Consider the following 16,697-nt stretch of genomic DNA (forward strand, 5'->3'; position numbering starts at 1 on the left):
TGAATAAGTGTGAATTGTTTTTCTTCCTGTTGGTCTTTTTATACAATCAAATAAAATTTAGTCTGTTTGTTTGTTGGAACATTCACCAACATTAAAACCTGTGACGTCATGTCTCTGTTGGTTTTTACATATTCTGACAAAAACATTTTCTGTTCCAGACAAACATCACTGAGAAATGATTTTAAAAAGCTGATTCCAGGTTTAGAGTCTTCATAAAATCAGTTAAATTTCTATACTTGCTTTGTCCAATGAAGCCTCATATGGGGGGGGGTTGTTTCAGCAATCATCGAGTGAGAGGCGGAGTTCACCCTGGACAGGACACCAGTCCGTCCAGGGCCGCATACGGTCTATTAGAAAAGTATCCGACTTTTGGCCGGGGAAAAAAAAACTGGCTTACCTGGGGGGTTGGAAACCTAATCACCCTTGAAGTACACTCCTTGGGACTCCACACACTTCTCCCAGCGGTGTCGCCACTGTTGGAAGCATTCCAAAAACGCCTCTTTCGGGATGGCGTGCAGCTCCGTCGTCGTTGCAGCCATGATGTCCTCCCTCATCTCAAAACGCATTCCTTTTAATGGTCTTTTAATTTTTGGGAACAGCCAGAAGTCGCAAGGGGCCATGTCAGGAGAGTACGGAGGCTGTGGAACCACAGGAGTTTGTTTTTTAGACAAATAAGTCCGAATCAAGTTGGAGGAATGAGCTGGAGCATTGTCGTGGTGGAGGTGCCAATTTCCTGTGGCCCACAACTCCGGTCTCTTGCGCCGTACAGCATCACGGAGGCGACGGAGGACATCCCTGTAATACTCCTTCATTACTGTTTGACCCTGTGGTGCGTACTCGTGTACCACACCGCAGGAGTAAAAAAAAAACAGTCAGCATTACCTTCACGTTGCTGCGCACTTGGCGCGCCTTCTTCGGTCGTGGCGACGTGGAATGCTTCCACTGTGATGACTGGAATTTCGTTTCCGGGTCGTACCCGTACACCCAAGACTCATCGCTGGTGATAATAGTGTCCATAAAGCTGGGATCACTTTGTGTGGAGTCCAGCATGTCCTGTGAGACTTCCACACGGAAGTGCTTTTGCTCCGTCGTCAGCAACCTCGGCACGAACTTCGCAGCCACTCGCTTCATGCCCACATCTTCTGTAACAGTGGAATGTGCCGAAAAAGTACTGATGTCCACAGGACAAAAGGCGGGACAAAACTCATGCATGCGCACTAAGGTTCAAGGTTGGCTGATACAATCTCACGTGACTCAGATCCATAAAGTTTTGTAAAAAAATAAAAAGGTCGTTTTTTTTCTAATAGACCTCGAATGGACAGTCAGTTTAGAGTCACCAGTTCACCTGCATGTCTTTAGATGTGGGAGGAAGCTGGAAGCCACACAAACATGCAAACTGCACACAGAAAGGACCAGGTGGAAAGCGAACCCATGACCTTCTTGCTGTGAGGCAACAGTGCTAACTGCTAAGTCACTGCACTGGCCAAGTGTTTAGATGTGTATATATTTTTTACAGCACTCTGTTATTGATTCTTTAGGTGATATTTTATAGTGCACTGTTATTTATTTGTTTGACTGAAGGAGTCCTCCTGGGATTTGTCACCTCAGAGGACTCTGGAGGCAGTTACAAGGTACCGACAGGCCTGGGGGGGCAGCAGCCTCCGCTGTGGGGGAGGCAAAGCAGCGGGTGTGGGAGGAGTTCGGAGCAACCAGGGAGAAGGACTTTCAGTCGGCACCAAGGTGCTTTTGGCGGACCGTGAGGCACCTCAGGAGGGGAAAACGGGGAACCATCCAAGCTGTCTACAGTAAGGATGGGACTCTGATGACCTCAACCGAGGATGTAATCTGGCACTGGAAGGAACACTTTGAGGAACTCCTGCACCAGATCGGAGCGCCCTCTATAGTAGGGGCAGAGCTGGAGGCTGATGGAGGATTTTCATCAATTTTCCTGGTGGAAGTCACAGAGGTAGTCAAACAACTCTGCAGTGGCAAGGTCCCGAGCATTGATGAGATCCATCCAGAAATGATGAAGGCTCTGGGTGTGGAGGGACTGTCTTGGATGAGATGTCTCTTCAATATTGCATTGAAGTCTGGGACAGTGCCTAAGGAGTGGCAAACTGGGGTGGTGGTCCCCATATTTAAAAAGGCACCAGAGAGTGTGTGCCAACTACAGGGGCATCACACTACTCACTCTCCCTGCTAAAGTCTGCTCCAGGGTGCTGGAAAGGAGGGTTCACCCGATAATCGAACCTCTGATTGAAGAGGAACAATGCGGGTTCTGTCCTGGTTGTGGAACAACCGACCAGCTTTTCTCTCACAAGGATCCTGGAGGGTGCCTGGGAGTATGCCCATCCAGTCTACATGTGTTTTGTGGACTTGGAGAAGCTGTATGATTGGGTACCCCGGGAGATACTGTGGGAGGTGCTGTGGGAGTATGGAGTGAGGGGGTTCCTTCTCAGGACCATCCAATCTCTGTACTCACAAAGCGAGAGCTGTGTTCGGGTGCTCAGCATTAAGTCGGACTCATTTCTGGTGGAGGTTGGCCTCCCGCAGGGCTGCGCCTTGTCACCAATCCTGTTTGTGATATTCATGGACAGAATATAGAGGCGTCGTCAGGGGGAGAAGGATTTCCAGTTTGGTGGGCTCATGGTCTCATCACTGCTTTTTGCAGATAATCTGGTCCTCTTGGCTTCATCATCCTGTGACCGCCAACACTAGCTTGATTGGTTCGCAGCCGAGTGTGAAGCGGCTGGGATAAGGATCAGCACCTCTAAATCTGAGGCCATGGTTCTCAGAAGGAAACTGATGGATTGCCTACTCTGGGTAGGGAATGAGGTCTTGCCCAAAGTGAAGGAGTTCAAGTACCTCAGGGTCTTGTTCATGAGTGAGGGAATGATGGAGCATGAGATTGGTCGGAGAATCGCTGCAGCAGGGGCGGTGTTGCATTCGCTCTGCTGCGAGATATACTTTATTGATCTCACAGTGGAGAAATTATGTTTACACTCCAGTTACCTCAGACAGCAATTAGTCCACAGTTATTGTTTACCGTAATAATGGCACACATCAGAATTAAAGACAACACATATACATTTGACATTGTTTATGTGCACTAAGTTTGAAGAAGTCTGTTATCTGAATTGAGGCAAGTGGGTGAAGGTCACACAGCAACCTTGAGATGCGCCGCCATCAGCTTGGGGGTGAAGTACTGTTGTGACGAAAATGGAGCTGAGCCAAAAGGCGAAGCTCTCGATCTACTGGTCAATCTTTGTTCCTACTCTCACCTATGGTCATTACCGAAAGAACTAGATCATGGGTACAACCGGCCGAAATGGGCTTCCTTGGGAGAGTGGCTGGTGTCTCCCTTAGAGATAGGGTGAGAAGTTTGGTCATCTGTGGGGAGCTCGGAGTAGAGTCTCTGCTCATTCACGTTGAAAGGAGCCAGCTGAGGTGGTTCAGGTATCTGGTAAGGATGCCTCTTGGGCACCTCCCAAGGGAGGTGTTTCTGGCACGTCCAGCTGGGAGGAGAACCCGGGGAAGACCCAGGACTAGGTGGAGAGATTATATCTCCACACTGGCCTGGGAACGCCTCAGGATCCCCCAGTCAGAGGTGGTCAATATGGCCCAGGAAAAGGAAGTCTGGGGTCCCCTGCTGGAGCTGTTGCCCCCACGACATGAACCCGGATAAGCGGTTGAAGATGAGCGACATGACTGATGACTTGTTATTGACTCTTCAGATATATTTTTATAGTGCACTAGGGCTGCAGCTATCGATTATTTTAGTAATAGAGTATTCTGTTGATTATTCTGGTGATTAATCGAGTAATCGGATAAAAAGTACTTTTGTGTTTTTAACAACATCAGTCCAGGGCTCTCCCTAAGCAGTGGCATAATGTCACTGCGTCATCACGTAGATCAGGGGTGGGCATCGAGGGCCGAGACACTGCAGGTTTTCCATGTAACCAATCACCTCAGCAGGTGGGTTGCTGATGAGCTTCTGCTCTGAACATAAACACCTGGTTGTCAGTGAAATCACCTGCTGAGACGCCTGATCATTAATGAAATCACCTGCTGAGGCGATTGGTTGCACGGAAAACCTGCAGTGTCTCGGCCCTTTATGGCACATGATTGCCCACCCCTGCTTTAGAGCATAGCTTTTTTTTACAGTGCACTATTCAAGTCTTTAGATTTTTTTTAGTGCGCTGTTATTGAGTTTTTAGATGTTTTTAGTGTTCCTTTATTATAATGCTGTTATTGAGTTGTTAGATATTTTTACAGTATGCTGTTAGAGTTGTTAGATTGTTTTAATGAAACTGCTGTGCTGTTATTGAGTCTTTAGATTTTTTTACAGTGTGCTGTTATTAAGTCTAGATTTGTTTTTTTAGAATGCTGTTGTTGAAGCTTTAAATTATATTTTTTTTACAGTATGCTGTGCTGTTATTGAGTCTTTAGATTTTTTTTTACAGTGTGCTGTTAAGTCTAGATTTTTTTTTTTTAGAACGCTGTTGTTGAAGCTTTAAATTATATTTTTTACAGTATGCTGTGCTGTTGAGTGTATAGATATTTTTACAGTGGACTGTTATTGAGGCTTTAGATTTTTATAACGCTCTGAGTCTTTAGATGATTTTTTTTTCAGTGTGCTTTTATTTAGTCTTTAGGTGATATTTTTACAGTATGTTGTGCTGTTGAGTTTAGATATTTTTTTACAGTGGGCTTTAGATTTTTTTTATAACTCAGATTTTAGATGATATTTTTACAATCTGCTGTTATTTAGTCTTTAGATGAGATTTTTTCAGTCTGCTGTTATTTAGTGTTTAGATGATATTTTTACAGTATGTTGTGCTGTTGTTGAGACTAGATATTTTTTTTACAGTGGGCTTTAGATTTTTTTATGACTGAGATTTTAGATATTTTACAATCTGCTGTTATTTAGTCTTTAGATGATATTTTACAATCTGCTGTTTAGTCTTTAGATGATGGTTTACAATCTGCTGTTATTTAGTCTTTAGATGATGTTTTACAATCTGCTGTTTAGTCTAGATGATATTTTTACAGTATGTTGTGCTGTTGTTGAGTCTGTAGATTTTTTTTTTTTTTACAGTGGGCTTTAGATTTTATTTATAACTCTCTGAGATTTTAGATGATATTTTTTTCAGTCTGCTGTTATTTAGTCTTTAGATGATATTTTTACAGTATGTTATGCTGTTAAGTGTGTAAATTTTTTTTACAGTGGGCTTTAGATTTTATTGATAACTCTGGGATTTTAGATGATATTTTTTCAGTCTGCTGTTATTTAGTCTTTAGATGATATTTTTACAGTATGTTGTGCTGTTGTTGAGTCTAGATTTTTTTTTACAGTGGGCTTTAGATTTTTTTTATAACTCAGATTTTAGATGGTATTTTTACAGTATGCTGTTATTTAGTCTTTAGATTATATTTTTACAGTATGTTGTGCTGTTGTTGAGTCTGTAGATATTTTTTTACAGTGAGCCTTAGATTTTTTTATAACTGAGATTTTAGATGATATTTTTTTCAGTCTGCTGTTATTTAGTCTTTAGATGATATTTTTACAGTATGTTGTGCTGTTGTTGAGTCTAGATTTTTTTTTACAGTGGGCTTTAGATTTTTTTATAACTCAGATTTTAGATGGTATTTTTACAGTATGCTGTTATTTAGTCTTTAGATTATATTTTTTACAGTATGTTGTGCCGTTGTTGAGTCTGTAGATATTTTTTTACAGTGGACTTTAGATTTTATTTATAACGCTGAGATTTTAGATATTTTTTCAGTCTGCTGTTATGTAGTCTTTAGATGATATTTTTACAGTATGCTGTTATTTAGTCTTTAGATATTTTTACAGTATGTTGTGCTGTTGTTGAGTCTGTAGATATATTTTTACAGTGAGCCTTAGATTTTTTTATAACTGAGATTTTAGATGATATTTTTACAGTATGCTGTTATTTAGTCTTTAGATGATATTTTTACAGTATGTTGTGCTGTTGTTGAGTCTGTAGATTTTTTTTTACAGTAGGCTTTAGATTTTATTTATAACGCTGAGATTTTAGACTATTTTTACAGTCTGCTGTTATTTAGTCTTTAGATGATATTTTTTCAGTCTGCTGTTATTTAGTCTTTAGATATTTTTACAGTATGTTGTGCTGTTGTTGAGACTGCAGATGTTGTTTTACAGTGGGCTTTAGATTTTTTTATGACTGTTGAGATTTTAGATATTTTACAATCTGCTGTTATTTAGTCTTTAGATGATGTTTTAGATGATTCTCGTCAATAGTTTTACATCCTCGTTGAAGACAACTTTGGATGCTGTAGCTCCTCTGAAAAAGAGAGCTTTAAATCAGAAGTGCCTGACTCCGTGGTATAACTCACAAACTCGTAGCTTAAAGCAGATAACCCGTAAGTTGGAGAGGAAATGGCGTCTCACTAATTTAGAAGATCTTCACTTAGCCTGGAAAAAGAGTCTGTTGCTCTATAAAAAAGCCCTCCGTAAAGCTAGGACATCTTACTACTCATCACTAATTGAAGAAAATAAGAATAACCCCAGGTTTCTTTTCAGCACTGTAGCCAGGCTGACAAAGAGTCAGAACTCTATTGAGCTGAGTATTCCTTTAACTTTAACTAGTAATGACTTCATGAATTTCTTTGCTAATAAAATTTTAACTATTAGAGAAAAAATTACTCATAACCATCCCAAAGACGTATCATTATCTTTGGCTGCTTTCAGTGATGCCGGTATTTGGTTAGACTCTTTCTCTCCGATTGTTCTGTCTGAGTTATTTTCATTAGTTACTTCATCCAAACCGTCAACATGTCTATTAGACCCCATTCCTACCAGGCTGCTCAAGGAAGCCCTACCATTAATTAATGCTTTGATCTTAAATATGATCAATCTATCTTTATTAGTTGGCTATGTACCACAGGCTTTTAAGGTGGCAGTAATTAAACCATTACTTAAAAAGCCATCACTTGACCCAGCTATCTTAGCTAATTATAGGCCAATCTCCAACCTTCCTTTTCTCTCAAAAATTCTTGAAAGGGTAGTTGTAAAACAGCTAACTGATCATCTGCAGAGGAATGGTCTATTTGAAGAGTTTCAGTCAGGTTTAGAATTCATCATAGTACAGAAACAGCATTAGTGAAGGTTACAAATGATCTTCTTATGGCCTCAGACAGTGGACTCATCTCTGTGCTTGTTCTGTTAGACCTCAGTGCTGCTTTTGATACTGTTGACCATAAAATTTTATTACAGAGATTAGAGCATGCCATAGGTATTAAAGGCACTGCGCTGCGGTGGTTTGAATCATATTTGTCTAATAGATTACAATTTGTTCATGTAAATGGGGAATCTTCTTCACAGACTAAGGTTAATTATGGAGTTCCACAAGGTTCTGTGCTAGGACCAATTTTATTCACTTTATACATGCTTCCCTTAGGCAGTATTATTAGACGGCATTGCTTACATTTTCATTGTTACGCAGATGATACCCAGCTTTATCTATCCATGAAGCCAGAGGACACACACCAATTAGCTAAACTGCAGGATTGTCTTACAGATATAAAGACATGGATGACCTCTAATTTCCTGCTTTTAAACTCAGATAAAACTGAAGTTATTGTACTTGGCCCCACAAATCTTAGAAACATGGTGTCTAACCAGATCCTTACTCTGGATGGCATTACCCTGAGCTCTAGTAATACTGTGAGAAATCTTGGAGTCATTTTTGATCAGGATATGTCATTCAAAGCGCATATTAAACAAATATGTAGGACTGCTTTTTTGCATTTGCGCAATATCTCTAAAATTAGAAAGGTCTTGTCTCAGAGTGATGCTGAAAAACTAATTCATGCATTTATTTCCTCTAGGCTGGACTATTGTAATTCATTATTATCAGGTTGTCCTAAAAGTTCCCTAAAAAGCCTTCAGTTAATTCAAAATGCTGCAGCTAGAGTACTAACGGGGACTAGAAGGAGAGAGCATATCTCACCCATATTGGCCTCTCTTCATTGGCTTCCTGTTAATTCTAGAATAGAATTTAAAATTCTTACTCTCAGATTTTAGATGGTATTTTTACAGTATGCTGTTATTTAGTCTTTAGATTATATTTTTACAGTATGTTGTGCTGTTGTTGAGTGTGTAAATATTTTTTTACAGTGGGCCTTAGATTTTATTGATAACTCTGGGATTTTAGATGATATTTTACAATCTGCTGTTTAGTCTTTAGATGATGTTTTACAATCTGCTGTTATTTAGTCTTTAGATGATATTTTTACAGTATGTTGTGTTGTTGAGTCTGTAGATTTTTTTTTTTTTTTTTTTACAGTGGGCTTTAGATTTTATTTATAACTCTGAGATTTTAGATATTTTTTTTCAGTCTGCTTTTATTTAGTCTTTAGATTATATTTTTACAGTATGTTGTGCTGTTGTTTTGTCTAGATATTTTTTACAGTGGGCTTTAGATTTTTTATAACGCTGTTATTTAGTCTTTAGATGATATTTTTACAGTATACTGTGCTGTTGTTGAGTCTGTAGTTTTTTTTTTACAGTGGGCTTTAGATTTTATTTATAACTGAGATTTTAGATGATATTTTTTCAGTCTGTTATTTAGTCTTTAGATGATATTTTTACAGTATACTGTGCTGTTGTTGAGTCTGTATTTTTTTTTTTTTACAGTGGGCTTTAGATTTTATTTATAACTGAGATTTTAGATGATATTTTTTCAGTCTGTTATTTAGTCTTTAGATGATATTTTTACAGTATACTGTGCTGTTGTTGAGTCTGTAGTTTTTTTTTTACAGTGGGCTTTAGATTTTATTTATAACAGATTTTAGATGATATTTTTTCAGTCTGTTATTTAGTCTTTAGATGATATTTTTACAGTATGCTGTGCTGTTGTTGAGTCTGTAGATTTTTTTTTTTTTTTTTTACAGTGGGCTTTAGATTTTATTTATAACTCTGAGATTTTAGATATTTTTTTTCAGTCTGCTTTTATTTAGTCTTTAGATTATATTTTTACAGTATGTTGTGCTGTTGTTTTGTCTAGATATTTTTTACAGTGGGCTTTAGATTTTTTATAACGCTGTTATTTAGTCTTTAGATGATATTTTTACAGTATACTGTGCTGTTGTTGAGTCTGTAGTTTTTTTTTACAGTGGGCTTTAGATTTTATTTATAACTGAGATTTTAGATGATATTTTTTCAGTCTGTTATTTAGTCTTTAGATGATATTTTTTACAGTATGCTGTGCTGTTGTTGAGTCTGTAGTTGTTTTTTTTTTTTACAGTGGGCTTTAGATTTTATTTATAACAGATTTTAGATGATATTTTTTCAGTCTGTTATTTAGTCTTTAGATGATATTTTTTACAGTATGCTGTGCTGTTGAATCTGTAGTTGTTTTTTTTTACAGTGGGCTTTAGATTTTATTTATAACAGATTTTAGATATTTTTTTCAGTCTGCTTTTATTTAGTCTTTAGATATTTTTACGGTATGTTGTGCTGTTGTTGAGTCTGTAGATTTTTTTTTTTTACAGTGGGCTTTAGATTTTATTTATAACTGAGATTTTAGATGATATTTTTTCAGTCTGTTATTTAGTCTTTAGATATTTTTTACAGTATGCTGTGCTGTTGTTGAGTCTGTAGTTGTTTTTTTTTTACAGTGGGCTTTAGATTTTATTTATAACAGATTTTAGATGATATTTTTTCAGTCTGTTATTTAGTCTTTAGATGATATTTTTTACAGTATGCTGTGCTGTTGTTGAGTCTGTAGATTTTTTTTTTTTTACAGTGGGCTTTAGATTTTATTTATAACTCTGAGATTTTAGATATTTTTTTCAGTCTGCTTTTATTTAGTCTTTAGATTATATTTTTACGGTATGTTGTGCTGTTGTTGTCTGCAGATATTTTTTACAGTGGGCTTTAGATATTTTTTATAACGCTCTGTTGTTGAAACTAGATTTTTTTTTACAGTGTGCTGTTATTTAGTCTTTATATATATATATATATATATATATATATATATATATATATATATATATATATAATTTTTTTTTTTTTTTTTTTTTACAGTGTGCTGTTATTGAGCGGCTCATATTTGAGCGGCTCATAGTTGGCTGCTCAGTGTCCAAATATTTCTGGACTCAGTGCAGTATTTAAAAGCTGCAGGGTGTCACGTGAGGTTCGTGCTCTCGTAGTGCCACAGGGTGGCGCTGCTTGTCAATAAACCATCAACACCCTGGATGCCACACAGGTTTGAAGGATTTGGACTGTGATTGGGTAAGACTCTGTCACGTGACGCCCAGGCGCCATCTTCACACTAAGGGGCTGAAGCCACGGTAGTCTTTAAAAATGCACATTTAAAAAAAAACACTCTTCTGTCAAATGAATGTTTGTGGTTTAATGAAGATCCGTTTTATGGAGTTTGGAGTTAAAGAAAAAATGACAGCGTGAATGTTTGAATAAAGTGAGATGAAAGCTTTTGGTGTTGGTGACTTTATTATGTCTGTAATTAAGAGTTCACTTTCAGCTTCTGAAACTTCCAAAGAGTCAATAAAAAACAAAACAGTCTGATCATGACCCAGAATTTGGATCCAGATCCTGAAATCAATCACAAAGAGGCTGAAAGCCTTTTTGAAAAAGGAGGAGAATGTATCCACAGACAGCGGGAGAAAAGGAAAGCTAGAAGGGTAGAAGTGAGAGTCGGGACTTTGAATTTGTTCAGTGTGACTCGTAACAGGAGAGAGCTGGCTGTTAAGATGAACAGGACAAAGGTAGACATACTGCATGTGGAAGGGAAGTAAGGAGCATAGGTGGGTTCAAGTTGTATGGTGCTGAGGACAGGAAGAGAAATGGTGTTGGGGTAATTTTAAAGGAAAAGTATGTTAAGAGTGTGTTGGAGGTTAAGTGAGTGACGGTGATGAGTATGAAGACGGAAATTGAAGAGGTGATGATGAATATCAGTGCATATGCCCCACTGGTAGGGGGTGAGATGAAGGAAAAAGATTTCTGGAGTGAGTTAGATGAGGTGGTGGAGGGTGAACCCAAGCATGAAAGAGTGGTGATAGTAGTGGACGTCAATGGGCATGTTGGTGAAAGGAACAAAGGTGATGAGAAAGTAATGGGTAGATATGGTATCAAGGACAGGAATGTGGAAGGATAGATTGTAGATGACTTTACAAAAAGGATGGAAATGGCTGTTGAACACTTACTTTAAGAAAAGGGAGTACCACAGGGTGACGTAAGCATGGAGGAAGGTTTAGAGTGGTAAAAGATGCAGATGGTAATGTGCTGACAAGTAAGGAGAGTGTGTTGAGAAGGTGGAGGGAATATTTTGAGGAGCTAATGAATGAATAAAATGAGAGAGAGAAAAGGCTGAATGATGTACAGAGAATAACTCAGGATGTACAAGAGATTAGTAAGGATAAAGTGAGGGCAGCTATGAAGAGTGGAAAGGCACTTGGTCCAGATGACATTCCATTGGAAGCATGGAAATGTGTTGGGAGAGATGGCAATGGAGTTTCTAACCAGATTGTTTAATAAAATCTTGGAAAGTAAGAGGATGCCCGAGGAGTGTAGACAAAGTGTTCTAGTTCCTATTTTTAAGATCAAGGGTGATGTGCAGAGCTGCAGCAACTACAGAGACATAAAGTTGATCAGCCACAGCATGAACAGGTGAAGATCTGTGAGCAGCAATATGGCTTCATGCTGAGAAAGAGCACTACTGATGCAATGTTTGCTTTGAGAGTAGTACTGATGAAGTATAGAGAAGGCCAGAAGGAGTTACATTCTCATTTCATCTTATCTTCAACTGCTTTTCTGGGTTCGGTCGCGGGGGCAACAGCTCCAGCAGGGGACCCCAGACTTCCCTTTCCTGGGCCACATTGACCACCTCTAACTGGGGTATCCTGAGGTGTTCCCAGGCTGGTGTGTAGATATAATCTACACACTGAGTTACATTATGTGTTTGTGAATTTAGAGAAAGCTTATGACAGGGTGCCAAGAGAAGAGCTCTGGTATTGTATGAGGAAGTCCGGAGTGGCAGATAAATATGTGAGGGTAGTGCAGCACATGTACAAGAATAGTTTGACAGTGGTGAGTTGCACAGTAAGAATAATACCGCAGTCATATTCTACTTGATAGGCTGGAAAATCATTTTGCGATTACTTGGAGTGCCCTTGCATGGCTGACGTCATACTTGACCAGTCGTTCTGTGTTTTGTACAGTAACGCTACCGCTAACCATAGTGACATGAAACTTGGGGTTCCACAGGGGTCTGTCTTAGGCCCCCTGCTTTTCGCCCTTTATATAGCACCCCTTGGGTACATATTGCGGCATTTTGGGATTACCTTTCACTGCTATGCAGATGATACTCAGTTATATATGCTGATAATCTAAGGCTATCTAAGGTTAAACCATTTTTAAATCACACTGACCTTGAAAAAACTATCCACGCTTTTATCAGCTCTAGAATTGACTATTGTAATGCCCTTTATGTTGGAATTCCTCAGACATCTCTGAGTCGTCTCCAGCTGGTGCAAAATGCTGCAGCCCGATTTTTAACAAACATATCAAGACGTCAGCACATCACCCCAGTTCTTTTTAATTTGCACTGGCTTCCAGTCTCTTTTAGGGTTGATTTTAAAATTTTGATGTTTGTCTTTAAAGCCCTTAATGGCCTGGCCCCTCCTTATTTGACTGAGCTTCTGCATCCTTGTGTCTCAAACAGATCTTTGAGGTCTGTAAATCAGCTTTTATTGGAAGTGCCCAGGTCCAGGTCTAAACGCTGGGGTGATCGGGCCTTCTCTGTTGCTGGGCCCAAACTTTGGAATAAATTGCCCCCTGAAATGAGAATCAGCTCTGACTTGGAGCATTTTAAGTCCAGGCTCAAGACGTATTTGTTCAGGCTGGCGTTTAACACTCAGTAGCATGATGGCGCTTTATTTTATGTTATTAAATGTTTTTATGCATATTTTATTTAATTGTTTTTGTAATGGTTTTACTGCTGGATATTTGTTTTTATCATGTTTTGTTTTTAAATTTTGTTGTAAAGCACTTTGGTCACTTTGAGTGTTGTAAAGGGCTCTAGAAATAAACTTGATTGATTGATTGATAACTGCTGGTAATCTCCTTCACATAAAATCCTTAGAAGATTGCCTTGCAGCAGTTGGATGTCTAGAAACTTCCTACTTTTAAACTCTGATAAGACTGAAATGATGGTTCTTGGTCCAGTGAGACATCGGCATCAATTTGACCAGTTAACACTCAGCCTCGGCTCATGTGTCATACATCACACTGACAAAGTGAGGAACCTTGGGGTAATTTTTGATCCTTCGTTGTCCTTTTGCCTCCATATTAGAAATATTACTAGGACTGCTTTCTTCCACCTGCGAAATATTTATTTATTTTATTTCATTCAGTTCCAACCACACAACCAAAAGTCATTCCAAAAGAAAACATAACAAACCTAACAATACTCCTGAATGAAAGGGGGTAGAAAGAAGCGAACTTATATTATCTACCCCTTTTTACAGAAGATTAAGTTACAAATTAAATAATAATCACAATATTAACATTACAATCAGAATGTCTAAAAATGGAAAAAAAAAATATTTTTTCTTTTTTTCCCTTCTTCCTCTTTTCTTCCTTTCCTCTTTCTTTTTTCCTTTTTTCCCCTTTCTTTCTTCCCTTTTTTCCTTTCCCTCTTTTCTCCCCTCTTTCTCCCTCTCCCCTTCTTTCCTCTTCCCTTTTCTTTCCTTTCTCTTTTTTTATACAGTAAAAATATACATGTGGTTTCATTATTACAACATCGGGTTGTATTTCTGAATCATATTAATTTTAACTGCCTTTTTAAATATACGAGGGCTGTCCATAAAGTAACGGTCCTTTTTATTTTTTTCAAAAACTATATGGATTTCATTCATATGTTTTTACGTCAGACATGCTTGAACCCTCGTGCGCATGCGTGAGTTTTTCCACGCCTGTCGGTGACGTCATTCGCCTGTGAGCACTCCTTGTGGGAGGAGTCATCCAGCCCCTCGTCGGAATTCCTTTGTCTGAGAAGTTGCTGAGAGACTGGCGCTTTGTTTGATCAAGATTTTTTCTAAACCTGTGAGACACATCGAAGTGGACGCGGTTCGAAAAATTAAGCTGGTTTTCAGTGAAAATTTTAACAGCTGATGAGAGATTTTGAGGTGATTCTGTCGCTTTAAGGACTTTTCACGGTGCGAGACGTCACGCAGCGCTCTCAGGCGGCGTCATCAGCCTGTTTCAAGCTGAAAACCTCCACATTTCAGGCTCTATTGATCCAGGACGTCGGGAGAGAACAGAAGTTTCAGAAGAAGTCGGTTTCAGCATTTTATCTGGATATTCCACTGTTAAAGGAGATTTTTTTAATGAAAGACGTGCGGACGGGTCCGCGCGTCAGGACGCAGCCGGCGTGGTGCGGCGGCACAGGAAAAACACCTCTGTGTTGATAACCATTTGTAAAATCCAGGCGGCTTTTGATGGCTTTCAGTGGAGTGAGTATCTGAGAAATTGTTTAACAGCTGGACATGTTCCAACTTGTCCTTAAGGCTTTCAACAGAGGTGTTTTTCCTGTGGTGGAGCGTCGCGGCGGCTGCGAGCCGACGCTGCAATCCGTCTTTCATTAAAAAAATCTCCTTTAACAGTGGAATATCCGGATAAAATGCTGAAACCGACTTCTTCTGAAACTTCCCTGTTCTCTCACGACATCCTGGATCAATAGAGCCTGAAATGTGGAGGTTTTCAGCTTGAAACAGGCTGATGACGGCGCCTGAGAGCGCTGCGCGACGTCTCGCACCGTGGGAAGTCCTTAAAGCGACAGTATCACCTCAAAATCTCTCATCAGCCGTTAAAATTTTCACCGAAAACCAGCTTAATTTTTCAAACCGTGTCCACTTCGATGTGTCTCACAGGTTTAGAAAAAATTTTGATCAAACAAAGCGCCAGTCTCTCAGCAACTTCTCAGACAAAGGAATTCCGACGAGGGGCTGGACGACTCCTCCCACAAGGAGTGCTCACAGGCGAATGACGTCACCGACAGGCGTGGAAAAACTCACGTATGCGCACGAGGGTTCAAGCATGTCTGACGTAAAAACATATGAATGAAATCCATATAGTTTTTGAAAAAAAAAAGGACCGTTACTTTATGGACAGACCTCGTATTGCTTGATTTAACTTCTTTAATTTCCTTGTTCAGATTATTCCATAAACTGACTCCCTTGATAGAAATGCAACGTTCCTTCAATTTAGTTCTGAATCTTGGTTTGTTAAATATCTCTGTTCCTTTTAAGTTGTACTGGCTTTAAGTCCAGACTTAAGACGCACTTATTTTCCCTTTCATGTGGCTAGCATACTGGTATAGTATAGTTTTACGTTTTTCACTCTTTTAATTCATTTTATTAGGATATGGAGCGTGCCACGGCCTCAACTTTACCTAAATTCTGGGTCTTTTAGTGAAGTTTAGGGCTAGTGGCCGGCGATCACCTTAGTATTTCTTCTGTTTTTCTTGTTGTTTAATGCTGGCAAATTATACTGTATTTTTTGTCTTTCTGATGCCTGATTCTGTTTTTTCTCTCTGTTTAAGGTGCAGCTCCATCCAGAGATGGGAGTTGTATTCGTGTTGGCGATCCTCCTGTCCTGTGCACCAACAGCAATTCTTGTATATTCGTCTGTGAATTGTTCTGTAATTTGTGTCTGTATCATGGCCCAAGCAGAGGGTCACCCCTTTGAGTCTGGTCTGCTTGAGGTTTCTTCCTCAGAGGGAGTTTTTCCTTACCACTGTTGCTCTGGGGGTTGGTAAGGTTAGACCTTACCTGTGTGAAGTGCCTTGAGGCAGCTCTGTTGTGATTTGGCGCTATATAAATAAAAATAAATTGAAATTGAAAATTGAAAAAATAACAGACTCATTCAAGGTGGAGGTGGGATTACACCAAGGATCAGCTCTGGGTCCTTTCTTCTTTGCAATGGTTATGGACAGGTTGACGGAGAACATCAGACAGGAGTCTCCATGGACTATGATGTTTGCAGATGACATTGTGATCTGTAGTGAGAATAGAGAGCAAGTTGAGTCTAGTCTGGAGAGGTGGAGATATGCTTTGGAGAGAAGGGGAATGAAAGTCAGTAGAAGCAAGACTGAGTACATGTGTGTGAATGAGAGGGAGCCCAGTGGATTAGTGCAGTTACAAGGAGTAGAAGTGGTGAAAGTAGATGAGTTTAAGTATTTGGGGTCAACTGTTCAAAGTAATCGAGAGTGTGGTAGAGAGGTGAAGAAAAGAGTGCAGGCAGGGTGGAGTGGGTGGAGAAAGGTGGCAGGAGTGATTTGTGACCAAAGAATATCAGCAAGAGTGAAGGAGAAAGTTTACAAGACAGTAGTGAGACCAGCTATGTTGGACGACTTAGAGACGGTGGCACTAACAAAAAGACAGGAGGCGGAGCTGAAGGTGTTGAGATTCTCTTTTGGAGTGATTAGGATGGACAGAAGAAGACATTGAAGACAACTTTGGATGCTGTAGCTCCTCTGAAAAAGAGAGCTTTAAATCAGAAGTGTCTGACTCCGTGGTATAACTCACAAACTCGTAGCTTAAAGCAGATAACCCGTAAGTGGAGAGGAAATGGCGTCTCACTAATTTAGAAGATCTTCACTTAGCCTGGAAAAGAGTCTGTTGCTCTA

The sequence above is a fragment of the Thalassophryne amazonica genome, chromosome 13, assembly GCF_902500255.1.
Source record: "Thalassophryne amazonica chromosome 13, fThaAma1.1, whole genome shotgun sequence".
Taxonomy (NCBI): domain Eukaryota; kingdom Metazoa; phylum Chordata; class Actinopteri; order Batrachoidiformes; family Batrachoididae; genus Thalassophryne; species Thalassophryne amazonica.